This window comes from Phyllobates terribilis, unplaced genomic scaffold (genome assembly GCF_046119375.1).
Source record: "Phyllobates terribilis strain yellow unplaced genomic scaffold, ASM4611937v1 Scaffold_4__5_contigs__length_816908805, whole genome shotgun sequence".
NCBI lineage: Eukaryota > Metazoa > Chordata > Amphibia > Anura > Dendrobatidae > Phyllobates > Phyllobates terribilis.
In genome coordinates, this window is record NW_027362764.1 from 669,442,112 (window position 1) to 669,454,792 (window position 12,681).

Sequence of the window (12,681 nt, forward strand, 5' to 3'; positions counted from 1 at the left end):
ATCCAATTAATAACCTGTTCACACTGATCAGTTCTCAATACTGGTGTTGTTCTGTGCTTCCCTAGTAATTCGGTCAAGAAGTGGGAGCGAGAAGATGTGGCTGTTGGTTGTGGCACATTTTCACCTTGGCTACGGCGCCGTCCTCTGCACGAACCATCACCAGAACGTCCGCTTCCACGTGCCTTGCCACGCGCCTTGCCCATTGTAAATGAAGTAAAATAGCTTACACTTGCACTATCAATGGAAAAAGGGTAATAAAGAGTAGATTAGAACCGTGGAAGAGGAAAACCACAGTTATTGTTTACTGGGGTATACCACACTTTTTTAAATAGAGATATTTGCGGCTGAACAGTGAGCGACACACTCAAACTGCTTTTTTTTTAGATACCAAAGACCCAAAACTGGACAGTACAGTGGTTTGACCCGTGGAACTGCGAAACCACACTGGGATGTCGGGCCTACACAAGACTATTTTTAACAGATATATTTTTGTGTCACAACAGTCAGGAGACACTACTGTTTTTCTTTACGGAAAAAAATTCCAAAACATGAATAATAGAGATTTTTTACCGTGGGATGGCAAAACCACAGTTATTGTTTACTGGGGTATACCACACTTTTTTAAATAGAGATATTTGCGGCTGAACAGTGAGCGACACACTCAAACTATTTTTTTTTTGGAGATACAAATGGCCCAAAATGGATAATACAGAGGTTTGAACCGTGGAAGTGAAAAACAACACTACTGTTTCTCTAGCCTACACCAGACTATTTTCAACAGTTATATTTGTGTCTGAAAAAGAGACACGCTTTTTTTTGGGGGGGGGGGAGGACACACCAAAAGGTTAATAAGACGGGTATTTGTACAGTGTGAAGGAGGGAAAAAAAAGGAGGATTTAGATGAAAAAAAAAGGATTTTTCCTGGCCCCCGACACCTGGTTCTAAGTCCAGCAATTTCAGCAACAGGAGCACACAGGACTGTAATGCAGCGTTTGCTGGTATAACCACTGTGTCTCCTATACAGCCTGCCTGCCTGGTATCTGGGATGGCTATTAGTCCTGAAAAGGACTGTTTGTTTGTTCTGGCAGCCTTTACAGACCCTACACTAACTATTTCGCAGTTTATATCTCTCCCTAAATCAGCAGCGCTGTCCCTACACTGTCTGATCCGGAGCTACTGTGTCCAAGATGGCGGCGCCCCGTTTTAAATACTCGAGGTGACACTGTGCGGCCAGCCAATCACTGTAATGCCCACAACCAACATGGCTGCAGCATTACAGTGACTGGCTGGCAATCCCTGCATGTTCATTGGCTCAGTAAAGAGTGCCAAACATGCAGGTCGGAGACCCGAGCTCCCGCCCGAGTAACCCGGAAATGCTCGGTGCTCGCCGAACATCCCGAGCAGCGTGATGCTCGGGCGAGTACCGAGCAGTGTCGAGCATGTTCGCTCAACACTAGTAAGCAGCTTTTAAGGGGTTGAACTTCAGGAATTGAAAAAATACCCACTCCATACACCCCAAATCCCATGCTAAGTATGAGCTATAGAATTAGAAAGCTGTTACATATGAGCATAAACACAACACCCTGGTCTGACATTGGTACTTCATGGTAACCACACCAAGGTCCTGTGAACTTCCACAACCAGCTTTCAAATGTTGGATCCTGTGCACCTGTGGCTTTTAAAAGGCCATCCCAATGTCTTGTTTTCTTGGTGCCACACACATCACGTTGCTGCTTGAAGCCTAGTAACTAGTCCTCATGTGACGTCATGATGTTGTGGGGGGCTTGTAAACGTTAGAGGCACCTCCTGGTCTGGTTGCTAGGATGTACCAATGTGAATGTGGACCAGAATCTTTTCGCTCATCTCTATAAACTATAGCAAGAATCTCTTTTATACAAAATATAAATGTTATCAGAAAACTTTTTTTTATGTGTACACTTACTCTTATACACCACATTCTGGATGCTTGGATGCTGGTAACTACTATAACACAAAGTTTACTTCATAAAATAAGCATTTCTAGAGAAATCTGAGTTCTACCTGTCAGAATATTGACTAGTGTTGAGCGAGTATGTTCTGTTAACCCTTTCGGCGAGCACCGAGTAGTTACAGCTGCTCGGTGTTATGTTTGAATCACTCCCATGTGCATGATTTGCGACTGTTTAACAACTTTAGTACATGTGAGGAATGTGTAAGAAATAGACATTCCTTACATGTAGTAAAACTGTCAAACAGTCGCAAATCATGCACACGGGAGTGATTTAAACATATCACCGAGCAGCTGTAACTACTCGGTGCTCGGCCCGAGCATACTCGCCGAAAGGGTTAACAAAACATACTCGCTCATCACTAATATTGACATATCAAACCTCAGCGACATTAGATCTGTGCTTTAAATGTGTAATGTGTTTTAAAATGATCTGCTCTCAGTTAAAATTCTCATTATTGGGTTCTTGTCTGCCTCAGGATGAAATATCAGCAGAGGAGCTTTAATCATTGGACTAACATGACCTTGTAGACATATACAAACCTGAGCCATGGATTAGCCAACGCAGTGAAAACATATCCAGTGAGTTATACCACCATATTAGCTGCCAAGAAGTCCATCCATTGGTGTCCAAAGCAACAATTGCCAACAACCATTATATTCTATTGCATTGTGCATAGGATGTGCACTACATATACCTATTCAGATAAGAAGGTAATACATTTGGTAACATACACTGAATGGCGATTTTATTAGAGACTCATATTTTGATGCAATTCTGCAGTAATGTTGGCTTATTGCTGACAGCTGATTGGCTCATAGCTTCTATCAGATGTTGAAAATGATATGGTGGCATTGACATTCCCTGACTAGCCCATTGTACTTTGTTCTAGACATTTTTTATAGGCTAAACATTTGGGAACTGTGAAGGCCAAGGAAGCAAGGAAAACTCAATGTCTTGTTCCTGGAATTAATCCATGACTATTAGAGATGAACGGATCAATTTGCAGAACTTTGGTCCAGCACCCTGTTCAGTGACACCTGGCATCTAGATGGGAGGCCTTCAAATCTCTTAAATTCTAGCATCCATAGTATAGCTTTTGATTAGAGAGGGCTGGCGTGATGTCATCTGTGAGCCTTTACATCGTCTGTGCCTTAGTGTCCTGGCATGTTGTCTGAACAGAAGATTGTGCCTTCACAATGCCTGACAGGATGTTGATCTGTCGTGACCTCTGTCTCAAGCAGATAATCTTCATGCAGCCCATCCTACTGTGTGTCCTCTGAAATCTAGGACCAGTTGTGATTGATGGCAGTTGCTATCTTTAAAATCCTAACCGAGTGCACTAGATAAAGCTTACCTTTTTGCTAAATAAACATATTTAGAAAAATAGTTAATATTTAAATTTATCATCAATAAGTTGATAAGTTATGTTTATAGGATTCCTTTTTGTTGGAAGTTTCTTTGATCACATCATTCTTGGTTTACTCTCCACATTGTTGCACAAAGAAACCCTAACAAGATTGACCATTTTAAAATTACTGGCCCTGGCTAGTCTAGCACCGATTCCCATTTCTCATTCAGGTCACTCAGAAAGCACAATTTTCCCATTTTAAGATGGATTCAGCCCAAAAGTAATCAATGGAAAAACTGGTCCCTTAATTTAATGCTGCTCTCCAGGGTCACATGCCTAATTTTAAAAGAGGAAAGCTACAATTATGAAAGGCAAGAGTCTCAAATAAAGTAGCCCTTCAGTGTTTGCCCACAATAAAAGTGTACAACACCAATCTAATACCAATCTAATAGATGGAACGCTCTGTAAAATGTAAAAACAAGCATGCCATTAATTGGAAATCTATTACAGCCATATTTTATTCACAACAGAACATTCAATATTATTTACTGTAGATGATGTCTATAAATTGTCTGAATTGTAAAGCGCTGAGGAATTTGTTGGCGCTATATAAATAACAAGATTATTATTCATTATTTATTAGATAGTGGGATCATAAAAGTTTTGCCATTTTACATTGAGGAGCATTTTATTTTAAACATGTTCCACAATTTTAAGATTCAGTTGTTCACAGATTTGTGAACCTCTTACCATCTTTGCTTCTGAGAGACTCTGCCTCTCTAACATGCTATTTTTATATAGTAAGGTGACTTAGTAGAAATTTGATCCTCAGCTGTTTTTCAATACTACCACTTTCTTTTCCAGATATTTGCTCATCTTGTCCCAACTTGAAATTTGTTCTTGCCATCAACTTAAAAATAAGAAAATTTTGTCAAATCAAATAAATAAAAAAAAAAATCTACGTTTTATCTTCTGATGTGTGTTCTATGTTCTATTGTGAATAAAATATGGCTATTTCCAAACCATTATGTAAGAGTGGTGGACAATTGCTGTCTCGTTCCCAGCCCTAAAAACACCAATCATGTAGTGTGAAATGTGTTGTGCTTCTTAAATATCGTAAATATCATGATGTAATGTGCCCTGTGAAGTGTCATATATAATGTAGAATTTAATAATGTACAGTGTAGGACATAGTGTCTAAGATAGGTAGTATAGGGTTAGATAGTTGACTGTAGTTAGGGTAATGACATTATGGTAAGATAGAGTTAATGTTTGAGACTAGCCCATAGTGGGAGGGGTTTAGTATTAGGGCAAGTAACTGCTTCCTGCAGATAGTGAGATAGGGTTTGTAGAGTGAAGAGATCAGTGCTGCTATTGGGGTGATCCACGGTCAAGGGAAGACTTGAGGACAGGGATAGCAAGATCCTAAAGGAAAGGTGACTGATTAGCCTCAGTGACCTTCCAGAGGAGGCATCCATGGATAGGAGCCGAGGCACGAACCCTGAGCTTGCAACGCCAAAGGTAATAGGCTTGAACAGGACTCAGTTAATTTGACTAATAGAGGTTCCAAGCAGTAGATCCAGGGTGCCAGTAGTGCAAGAAATAGAATGTGGAACTGCTGAGCGAGTAGAGAGACTCGCTAATCAGTACTGCTGTGGCAACATAGGACGAAACAGATACGCTGCAGGGTCCTGGACTAGAACTACAGAGGATGGATATGGTGTGAGGGAAAATGTTTTATGCAATACAGGAAATGACAATAAGACTTTGTGCCCACTATACCTTGTATATATCCTTTGCCAAGTCGTCATTCAGTAAAGACTCTATGTTTGAATGACAGTCTCCTTTATTGAACTGTGGAACACATGGTGCTCGCCAGCCTACAACACCGCCTACAGGCAGCCTGCACGGGTGTGAGGCCCTCACAGCATAAGAACACAACCCCAGCCAGGACCCACACTTTCATGTAGCGTTCCAGGGCGTAAAAGGAAGAGACGAGTGCCCTGCCCATGGTTACCGTTCCGCGCTACAATTGCATTCTTGTTTTCTTCATATTTTACACAGTGTCTCAACTTTCTTGTAATTTAAGTTGTACATATATTGTTCTAAGTAGTAACTTCTTCATATTTTTAACATGACCTTTAACCAATGCACAATGTGTGCTCCAGGAATGTTTTGCTGTGTTTGTGGTGTAAATGACTAAAACAGGGTATGAGGTGGAATTTGTCACCCAATAACTGCCCAATATAAATACAAATGTTCTAAAATCTGATGCAAGATGTCACAGAAGAATATATTAAAATAGATATACGTCATTTGTTTGTCATTAAAATTGTAGCCAATATTACAGGCAGGCTATAAATATTAGAAATACAGTATATCTCCAAATCTGATATGCAAAGTAATGAATTATGTTTTCACATTTGATAAAACTAATTACTATATGAATAAGCTTCAATAGAAAGTCTATTTGAGAGATGTAATCCAAAGTCAATTTATCTAAGATAATAAGACCTGGTATACATATAATTCTCTATTAGAAAATAATTGAATTGCAATTTTCCTCTAATGGAAAACTTCAATAGACCTACAGCTTGAAAAGCTCTTTTCCAGCTGCTGCATTTCTCGAAATTAAGATAGCACATCCATTTGATTATTGCAGCTATGCTATCCTTTATTTTGTCTCTCTGGGTTATTTTTTGCTTATGAAAATTTACTCATCCCTATAGTTAGTAGAGACTAGACATCAAATTTGAGATTTGCAGTGAATCAGATTAATTTACATTTAGGTAAATGGTGAACAGAATTTTTAAACACTATTTCACATCTAGAGGTTATCGTAATCCCCTTCAAATGGTTTTTGAAAGTCACAAAAACACTTAATACTACCAAAGGCACATACGGAATCTGATCCAACTCTTACAGAGATTTTACTTCTCTGCCTGAACTTTGCATATTCACTTGTATTAATAACTCTAGAATGGAATTTAATTTTGGATTTTCACCTTAACAATTTTGCATGGTGCATCAGCAGAATTTTATACCATTGTGTTCATGATTAAAAACATTTGGTATGGTATCAGATGATTCCTCTTAAAGGGGTTGTCCAGTCTAAAATGGAAAGTCTGCAGTCACTCTGTGTACTGCAAGAATTTCTGAGCTAGGAATGGCGGTGATGTATGCAATATGCATACTCCCGGGCAGAAGTCATGCAAGTGTATTGAGCAAGGGCGTGGTCGTCTAGTGTGCCGTCGACTGCATTGAGTGAATGGGTTTTTGCATTTATTGTGAAATGCTTTTGTGATGGGGTAATACTTTTAATCATTTTTTAAACATGGAAAAAAAAATACCCCAAAATGATGACATTTAGGCCATGCCTCATTGTCAGGATTTGGTCAGTATTCAGTCAGTAATTTTTCTCAGGAATGGGAGCCAAAACCAGGAGTGGGTGATAAATGCAGAATTGGTGACTTGTTTCTATTATACCTTTTCTCTGATTGTTCCTCACCTGGTTTTGGTTCTCACTCCTGAGAAAAAATACTGAACCGAATACTGACCAAATAGTGATAGTGGGGCCGTGGCCTTAACACGATCCTGTCACCATGAAAATGCAGTCCAGTCTGCAGCAGGGCCAGTTTTATACTAAGTGGGGCCCTGGGCAAAAGTTTAAAGTGGGCCCTAAATGCTAACACATTGCACCATCATACCAATATTTCGGTTGCATTTCCCTTCGCTGAATTCAGACTGTTAAATGAGAGTGATTGCCAATATTGAAATCTTTCGGTGCTTGTTTACCGGCCTGTTTACACAGGATGATGAAGAATGACGGGCACAGAACAATCACTGGTAGATCAATCTGTCCCCACACAGTATCATGTTATCGGCAGCACCTCAGCAATTTACACTGGGTGATGTGCTGCAGAGACCAATGATTTTTGTTCCACCACAATCCAATCACCCAATGAATTAGAAGCATTTTGCTCATTCGTTGGGCGATATGTTGTTTACACCTATGAACTCTTGTCTGTGCAGTCGGGATTTTAAATGGATGCTATATACACACACAGTATGTGACACACACATTGTATGTTACACACACATATGTATTCACACACATAGCTCACACGCTCATACTATATATATAGAGCACATATATATACATGAATACAAAGCACATACATAGATATATATGTATGCACAGAACACATACAGACACATGCATGCACAGTGCACATACATACATATAGAAATATGTGTATACACAGAGCACCTTCATACAGACACATGCATATAAAGAGCACATACATACAAACACTTATATACTTACCAGGAGCTTATACATTCTGATGTCTTCAATAATACATACTAGGACCTGGCACCATTCCAGCAGGATAAGATTACTGCAGGTTTGAATACTTACCCCACATCTATTATTTCAACTATTATGTATTGGACATCTATACTCAGACTGTGACTGTTATTACAGCACTTAACCCTTCACATATATATCCTGCATATTGCGATCATATACTGGCTTTTATTCATCTCATCTCCTTCTGCTGTTATGTGTTACTCCCCTCTTTTTTGTGTACTCTTCCTATTTTTAACCTTTTATGTTATTTAGTATAACTAATAAATATATATTTTTTATACCTTTTTCTTGGCTATATGTTTGTGAATAGTTTTTGGCTTATCTAATTACAGTGGTGGCCAAAAGTATTGGCACCCCTGCAATTCTGTCAGATAATACTCAGTTTCTTCCTGAAAATGATTGCAATCACAAATTCTTTGGTATTATTATCTTCATTTAATTTGTCTTCAATGAAAAACCACAAAAATAATTGTCCTAAAGCCAAATTGGATATAATTCCAGGATTACAGAGGAACGGTGTGGAATTTGTTTTAATCAATGGGTAAAAGAGGGACAATTCGGGGAGTAATTTTTTCAAATAAATAAAGGACTTTTATGTGTGTGTTTATTTCTTTTGACTACTGGGTTAGTAATGGGGTTCTCTGACAGACGCTTCTCCATTACTAACTCAAGGGCTTGAAGTCAGCACCAGCTGCTGACATCAACCTCACAATCCCATTACCCTGAATGCCAATGCACCAGGGCAATCGGAAAGAGCTAGGGCTAAGCGCCAGAATTGGCACATCTAATAAATGTGCCATCTCTGGGGAGGCAGAGGGCTGGTCTTATTAGGCTGAGAAGGGGCCAATATCCATGGTCCTTTCCAGCCTATTAACATCAGACCTCAGCTGTCTGCTTTGCCTTAGCTGGTTAATGAAAATGGGGGGGAACCCACATATTTTTTTAGGGTCCCCCAATTTTTAATAATCAGCAAAGGCAAAACAGGCAGCTGAAGGCTGATGTTAATAGGCTGGGAAGGTCCATCGAAATTGTTCCACTTCCCAGAACAATAAGACCAGCTCATATCTGTATGCTTTCCCTTTGCTGGTTATTAAAAATAGGGGGGACCCAACATTGTTTCTTTCATGTATTTATTTATTTATTAACAAGTACAGTAAACTACACATGCATGGCACTGCTCCACTTCTCCACTTGGACCTCCACCTCCTGGTTCAAGATTATTTTTTATTTTTTTATTATATATTATTTTAAGTAATTTTCCTATCCACATTTGTTTGCAAGGCAATTGCACTGCCCTTACCCCCATTTTGCTTCCTTTTTCAGCCCCCTAGCCCTTACTACAACCATTTCACAGTCATTTTACAGCACCAAAGTTTGGGTTCCGATTGAAATATATGAGGTTTTGGTCCGGGGTCAAGTTCAGGTCAAGTTCTGGTACCCAAACAAAACTTTGGACTTCAGTTTGGCCAAACCCGACGAACCCTAACTTCTATGGGTTCGCTCATCCCTACTGATGACCTTTAATCCCTTCTGAATATAAGACCTAACAGTATGTTTTACTGTGGGTGCCGATGTTTGGAGTAGGCTGAGGAACTGAGGCTAGACCATATCTGGCAGATGGCAGTTGTGTTATACAGTTTGCATCTGCCGATAACACAGGGTTGCCAATTTGATTTTTTTACTTTTTCATGAACTGCTTATCAAAAAACTCACGGACAGACATTTTTTTTTACGGACACATTGGAAAACCATAATAAGTTATTATAATTATAAGTTATATGTGTCTACAGCCCATAATTCTGATATGAAGACATCAGCTGCCTCCACAATGAACTATAAAATTATGATAATTATACTCAAACTAATCTGCTAAAGTTTCTTCGGCTTCAAAAATAGTACGGATGCTTTACATTTTTTATGGACAGAGCAATAAAGTGCCATACTTTTCCAGACTGTCTCGCAATTTCTGCACCAATGGCAACTCTGCTGTAACAGCAACACAGCAATCAGAGTAAGCTTCAATTTCTGATGTTTAGCCAATTAAATGTCAATCCCTGACAGTGGCATTTCAATACAATTATGGGAGGTTTGAATGTGTAAAAATAAAAAAAAAGTTAGAATCTTACCCCTTTTCCCAGCTTAAAGGGAACCTGTCAGCTGATACATGCTGTCCAATCGGAGGGCAGCATGTATCAGTCACTAGCTGTGAAAGATTTAAAAGCCACAGCAGACCGAGACTGTGCTATAGACTAGTCGGAACCATTGGGCCTAGTGGCTTCTCCCTGCCCACAGCTCTGGACAGACAAGTCTCTCCCTGGGTGCACTTATACAATTAGACCTGTTAATCCAGGACAGCGATCAGGGAGAAGGTGCTGGGTACCCGCCTGTCCAACTAGTCTTTAGCGCGGTCTTGGTGGATTCTAATGTATGTTTTTCTCTGAAATTCCATAGCGTTTCAGACTCATACATACCTAGCTGTGATCATATTCTGCATGTGGATTGGACAGCATGTATCAGCTGACAGGTACACTTTAAACATAAATAAAAAGTAAAATCAAATAAACATTGTTTGTATTGCAACAACTGTAAAAGAAAAAAAGAAGAAAAAAAAGGAATAACAGGAGGAAAAACACAAGTGCAAAAATTAAAATTGGCCACAATAGGAAGTGGTTGAAAATAATATGGCGTTTATCTGCAGCCACTGTAATGGGGAGCTTAGTGCCAAAAGTTATAAATTGTACTCAGTAGTAACACAGTATACAGTCAGCTCCGAAACTCCCTCTAGTTGTTACTGCTGGCAACAACTATATTCATATTTCTATGCAGGGAATTTGGAGCTGTGTATCAGACAGATTCTGATCATTAAAAAAATATTAAGATATTAATCAGCACTAAATTTTGGCCCTAAAAAGTTACAGAATCACTTAAAGTGGGTCGTAGCTTTATTTTCTGAACATTTCAGGCAATTGCTGATAAAGAAAAGAAATAACTCTATTTTCATAATATAAAACAGAGAATTTCCAAGGTGATGGAGAACATTTACAGTTACATTTTCAATACTTGGCACTCAGCGCTGTACACGGACCTAGGTAAACCGCATCTGGAAAAGGCTATGTGTACCTTATGCACATTTCAACAAGGCTTTATGAAATTTTTACACTACCTACTTAAAAAGGCGATGCCTGGGAGACAAATGGATTGGATTTGTGCTGATACAATCATGTAGCCATAGTAACTGATGGAAGAGCAATGCGCATAATGAATAACTACCTCTCCTTCCTGCCAACCTTAATCAAAAATGTAGAGTATGCACATAGTGAAAATTAACAAAAGGGAAAGAGAAAACAGAAGAACAATGCTCACTAATGAAGTTAGAGGACAAGCAGAGGATGCAGAAAATGGTCCGGGTGAAAACAGTTATACATGTATTATCCATGATAGAAATATTGATTTAACCTTTGGGACTTACGTCGTTACCTGTATGTTCTTTTTTTTGTGTGTCTATTTTCAATGCCGGAATCGCTTAAGTGTTTATTAGTTACCATAGCAACAAAATATGGTTTCACGTAGAACATAGGGAGAAGGTCAAAATATCGTTATAGGAGTGTAGGCTTTTTATTCTCATAGTCGCAGTGCTGAAATCCATTGAAATAGCTGTAATTTTACTAAAAATAAAGTCCTAATCATTCTGAATATGGAGGTACTTTGTAGAATAGATTAGGAAATGGCCTCACATTTCTATTCCCAGAGCAAGCCATAGATCGGGGGTATTCATGAAGGACTAAAACAACACAGTTTTATTGGAAATAGGGTTCGACAGCTCTCCGCATCAGGGGCGCAATTTAATAAACTAAGAGTAGGACACAGTTTCTCAAAGCCATATAGGAATTATTCATAGCCTAAGTCACTAATTAGCAATACATTACAATTTTATGGTTGTAACTGGGCAATCACATGAACTCACTGTACTTTTGCACTCTGGGGTCCTACAGTCTACTTTCTTGGAGGCCAGGTCTCGGTCTAAGTCCTAAGACATTTACTTCCTCAAGGTAGTGCTGCCACCATTTCAGAGAATAAAGAGGCCATCCTGCTCTCTAGTTTAGAGCAGTTTTCTGAGCTTCTACCTTAACCCTTCCAATTGTATAGAATTAGCTCCCTGGCCCAAATTCCATCCGTGCCAACTGCACCTTCTCCCATATACTTGACTTGATACTATGTTAAGCTCTTATAAGTGCTGGAAAACCTTAAAGCGATTGTCCAGGATCCATTTTTTAACTATGCATCTGAAAACAAACAAGGAGGTGTTTCTAACAGAGGCAACTACTTGCCTGTTGCACTCAGAGAGGCCGGTGATTCTGCTACTCTACGCCAACAGAGCAGCTCTTCTTCTTCCAAGCTACTTTGTCGACTGGAAATGACTTCTGACATTATGCTGATAGGCAGTGGGGAGCCGGAAGTCAATCAGCATGATGTTGGCAGTCTCGCCCGCTCAACAGAGCAGAGTGTAAAAGAAGCCACTGCTCTGTCGATGTGACACCAGCAGAAGCCGTTAAATTGCCGGCAGGAGTGGTCTGTGACCACCCTGTGCCAGCAGAGATCAATGCTGGGCAAACAGGCAGATAGTTAGCTACTACCTGCCTGTTTTTCTTAGGCATATTCTAAAAAAAGTCACAGATAACCCCTTTAACATTTATTTATGCCAAGTTCTAAATCAAAGGGTGACTTTAAATAAATCTTGCCCATCCTGTGTACCTTCATTTTGACCGTACTTTGCCCCTAATGTTTTTTAGGAGCAAAGTAGGCTCATCTGGATATAAAGGCTCATCAGGAAAGTAATAAAGGTACCAATTGTTTTCTATACTGTACAAGCTAATATATAGCTAATATATAGCATTAGCCATACCCTCCTCATTTTGCCTTTAGTTAGTCATCAGCTGTCATACATTCAGACTGAAAGATTGACCCAGAGT